Here is a 5,082-nt window from a genome sequence, read left to right as displayed (position 1 = left end):
GGAGAGAGAGATCTTTGTCTCTCTACATTCATTCTTCCTTCCTTCCTTTTTCTGTAAAAGTCTTCATGAGCGCTACTCTATTAAAATGGATTCTAAATACACGAGGAAACATTTTTTGGTTTGAGGCCAGTTAATGTACATTTTACCTTTGTCTAGTAGCCTGGCTTCCAAACACACCCACACACCCTCTAGCTTCCATCCAGGCAAGCTAGAGTTATTATCAGAGTTCAAAGACAATTTCCAGTCCATAAAAACTCTCAAGGGGTGTGTGAAGCAAAGCCAGTGAGGGATGTGACCTGAGGAGAAGGGGGGAAAGGGGTGTAGCTTTGGGAGATGTCCTAAGGGCTACATAGAGATGCTGGGAGGGCCACATTTGGCCCCTGGATTTACTGTACAGTGGTACCTTGGGTTAAGTACTTAATTCGTTCTGGAGATCTGTTCTTAACCTGAAATTGTTCTTAACCTGAGGTACCACTTTAGCTAATGGGGCCTCCTGCTGCTACTGCACCGCCGGAGCACGACTTCTGTTCTCATCCTGAAGCAAAGTTCTTAACCCGAGGTAATATTTCTGGCTTAGCGGAGTCTGTAACCTGAATCGTATGTAACCTGAAGCATATGTAACCCGAGGTACCACTGTATTTATTTTCCCCGATCTGAAGTTTCCAACTCCTGAAATAAATAAATAAGCATGCCGAACTCTTATAAGAGTAACCTAGCTAAATAAATAACCTGTTGAGAACAAGGATAAGTGATGAATCATAGCCACAGAATCATAGACTTGTAGAGTTCGAAGGGACCTTGAGGATCATTCTAGTCCAACCCCCTGCAATGCAGAAATATGCATCTGTCCCTTACGGGGATCAAACTTGCAACATTGGCATTATCAACACCAACTGAGACAGGCATAGTCTAAAATAGGAGTGGGCACACTGTGACCCAAGACATATGGGTGGCAAGGAGAGTAGCAGAAAGAGGAAGGGGGTGATGGATGTGGCAGAATGAGGAAGAACAAGGATTGCCCCACGCAATGTCTGTACTGTTCCATGACAGATACTCCAAAAGGAATGTGTCCCTTGATAGGAAAAAAAAGGTTGTCTAAAAGGTACCCACTATGTGCAAACACTCAGTCAATAGTAGTGCTGATAGTAGATTGCGTATGTAGAACAGGTTTCACTGACAATCAGCATTTATGGCTTGGTTGCTGGTAAAATTGTATGAAACCCATTCAGAATTAAGCACTTTTAAATCCTATTAAATGGGATCTCTTACACCAAAATGTCTGGACCTTATCTATGGTATTCCTTCAGCAATGTGAACTCAATCCTACCTGACAAGAGAGTCTGGAAGTGTCCAGTATATCCAGGGACTAAAGGATGGCGAGTATGGAACCTTCATTTTTTCATTTTTTAAAAAACCCATTATGTCTCTAAACAGCATTTTAGGCATTAACAAAAGAAAATTAAGCGGCCCCAGCATGGCCTGAGCTGTTTGCCACACAATGGTGTAAAACAAGCACGAAGGCCTGGATTAAAAAATAATAATAATAACGCAGAGCGGCCTTCATCCAGGCAGGCTAAGACCCGCAAACGTTTGCCCTTTAAAATAAATAAATAAATAAATAAATATTTAAATAAATATGCACTCATTATTCGAACTCATCTCCCTCCATAACAGCCTCTTTAAAACCTAAACGTAATCTTCTAATGAACTAATTTCCACTACAAACACAGGCTTCTCTTTTATCTGCCAGCTTCTCCAGAACGTCAGGCGCATGTTCCTTTTCCCAGGGCGCCTGCCCCCTCCTTTCAGGCTCCCCTCCTAACCACTTACGCTTCCTAACAGATTACTGGGAGCCTAGTTGACTGGAAAAAAAACCAGACCCTGATCTAACACAGTACATGTAAAGATGTCTGAGGCAGAGGCAACTCCTGCTGCCGTTACCCCACTGGCTTTGGCGTTTCGAAAGGCTATTGGGAGAGCCAGCGTCGTTTCTCCATTATTATTATAGTTAGCCCCTGCAGGACAAAAGCATTATTTGCTGGGAATAGAGCAGGAAGCTGCCTTGTGCTGAGGAAGCTTATTGATCCATCTGGTCCAGTACTGTCTGTCTGATTGGCAGCATCTCGCCAACGATTCTCCAAAGTGCTTCTTCTCCCGTCTTGCGAACCAACATGCTTGTTTACCTAGAGTGCCTGGGGATTGAACCTGGGACAACATTCCTCAGATGAAAATAAGGACACCCTATTCTACATCAGTGTGCCCACCTCCTTCTGTGCCCCCTGTATATGCGTAAGGCCGGCGGAATTAAGGAAAAGGGTGGGACGGCTGAGCCAATGGCTGTTAGAGGACTATGTAACAATACCGTCCTGGCAACTGCCTTGGTTAAATGTGGGAGGCTTAGATTATACATGGTAAAACTGTGAGGTTTCCATCAGCCCACCCTGCGCATCAGAAGAAGCATCCACGCAGGATGTTTACAAGGTGGCACTTCCATGCCACCAACCTAGTCTCCATGGTCAGAGCTATGGCCGCCAAAGGGCCCCTGTGCACTTGCGCGAGCTGGGTCCCCTTAGGTCGCTCCTGCCGCCACCATTGCCATAGTCGGATGCGTTGAGCGGTACTGGCCAGTGGAGCTGAAGAGCACAGCTTCATCAACTGGCACCACTTCCCACAGATCCCGCTGCACCACCAGGGGCTGGGCTTCCTCCATCTTCTCCCACTGCTCCCACCCTTCCCCGCTTGCAGAATTTGGGACTTTGCATGACATAGTGAGAAGCTGCAATGGTTTAAGGGTTTTTGTGACAGCCCCAGCATTTCCCCGGCAATTGGCGACTCTGACACGCCCATGTCTTAGTGCTATGGTACAATGGCTGCAATAAAATGTGAGCATAGAAATGTTGCAAACTTGTAGGTCTTCTCTTTGCTCTCCTACAAGGAGTGGGACGCTCCACAGGCTGGATGTGTTTGCCTTCGGAGAAGGGACCGTCTTGACTGTGAGTCCCGGCCTTGCAGGCCTTTTTCCACCTGGGAAGACAGGGCCCTGACTGACTCCAGCTATAAAAGCTGGGAGGGGGTGTTTTTTGGGGGGGTTGCTGTTTCTGTTCGTTTTTGCTGTTATTGATAGCAACTTTTTGTATCTTTACTTTTAGATATTATTATGATGTATGCGGAGATTGTTCAATCTGGTTATGTACTGTTTGTTGTGTTTTGTTTATGACTACTTATGTTACGTTTGTAATTTTGTAAGTATTTTCATTGAGCATGGTTTTGACTATGGAAAGGTGGCCTACAAATAAAAAGAATGAACAAACAGTGTGTCTCTCACTGTGTGGAGCCCTGTTGCGCCCAGTAAACATAGGCTCAGTGCTTTTTTCTGGGGGGGACACAGGGGTATGCATGCGCCTAAACATTTTGTGAATCTTTGTACTTTCGTCTTTTTACTGTATTTATTTTTCCCAATCTATAAAATGGTGGTTTTCTGGAGTCAAAATAAGAGTACCCCTAAACATTTTTTTAGGGGGGGAGGGAAGCACTGCATAGGCGTATACCAAACCGGCAGCCATTCCAGTCCAATATTAGGATGAGTTAACACCAGTACCCCTACTGAAATCCTCCACGTTTTGTTGATACCTCCCCCCCCCCAAAAAAAGCATTCCTTCTTTGACGTTGCTTTGAAAAAGTACAGGAACCCTGTGCTTCCTTGCATCTGGCTACTTTAAGCAAAACACCAACGAAAAAGAGCAAAGAGCTCTCTGTAAACCTACTGCCAGGAGCCACACGCCTTCTCAGTTGCTATAGCAACCTGTCTGACTGGCCAGATCCCAGAAATAGGGCAGCTATGAAAGACAGAAGTAATAGCTCTGGGTTCTTACCACCCTGGTGGGCATGTGCTCTTTTGGCACTTGATAACTTTTTTCTTTGCACTATCCGTTAATTGTGCAATAACTAGGCATTTCTTTATTGTGTACCTGTCCTCTCTCTCCCCGCTTCCTGTGTTCCTTTGGTGTGGATACCACATTTCCTGAGTGCTCAGGGCACAATATTTGGATGGGGCCAAGCTGCTGCTTGACACCTGATGATGGCAAGTCATGTCTGTGAATTTATTTATTTACTAAATTATTCTAGACCACTTTTCAAGGTAAAGTACCTTCACAGGTATATACTGGCCTTAAGTCATTATTTCTAAGTGTGCATTTCAACTTCAGGTCAGGACCATGCCCCAAATGATCCAGAACAATGAGAATCCTGCAAAGAAGAATTACATGAACAATGCAGACAAATTTGAAGTCCCATCAATGAAACACGGTCAGCTTCATAGCTGTGTACAGTTGAGGGCGAACAGATAGTCTCTGACTTTCTTAGGGTTTCATGGAGTATAAAATTGCCTGGGACTATAGGGAATGAAAGCTCTTGATTGCACCATATGGCCTCTTGCTGGCCCCTGCAATATTCCTATTCTCTTTGTTCATCTGCAAGATATTAACATAACATCCCTTCGACACACCATTAAATGGAGTCACACACACAGCAGAATGTAATTTTATGGCCAGATCCTGCTCTTAGGAGCGATGACGACCAAACTAGCTAATCAAATCAGTGCAAATTTGCAAACACCATCTCAGCAGCTGTGACTGTAAATATCAGCAGCAGAATGTGAATAATCCTGTCCGCAGGATGACTTGAGTAATGGGTTCCCAATGGGCGTTCCAGCCATCAGTTTGCTGCCTGGCAACCCAAGGGGGACTCTGATTTTGATGAGCCTGAAACAGCAGATGCCGTTATCATGATGTAGCAGCTATAGCTGGCTTCCCAGAAAAAAATAAACTTATTTAGACAAATGGGAGATGGAATGCATTGCGTCCTGCCTTTTGTGACTGTTGATGTGTGCTTCTTTAGTGGGCCTACATGTGTGGGAAGTCTGTCTGTTTGTCTCTCTCTCTCTCTTTCTCTCTAGCATTCCCTTTGGCATTTTCAGAGCAGCTGCAGCAGACTGCAGTTTTGGGTAATCTTTCAAACAGCAAACCATCTGCATCTTTTGAACGGTGGGGGCTGGGGAGGCATAGATTTGCAAGCAACATATAT

General features: G+C 44.8%; 1 long non-coding RNA gene across 1 annotated transcript; it reads left to right on the top strand.

Annotated features, from left to right (window-relative positions):
- The first annotated feature begins 1,462 nt into the window (after positions 1-1,462).
- On the top strand, positions 1,463-4,841 carry LOC309527474. Its single transcript, XR_014217254.1, has 2 exons — positions 1,463-2,481; positions 4,206-4,841. It is a non-coding gene; the product is annotated as an uncharacterized lncRNA (long non-coding RNA).
- Positions 4,842-5,082: the final 241 nt, after the last annotated feature.

Source organism: Podarcis vaucheri (genome assembly GCF_965113315.1).
Source record: "Podarcis vaucheri genome assembly, chromosome: 2".
NCBI lineage: Eukaryota > Metazoa > Chordata > Lepidosauria > Squamata > Lacertidae > Podarcis > Podarcis vaucheri.
Note: the sequence above shows the minus strand (reverse complement) of the source record. Positions and strands in the feature narration are given on the sequence as shown.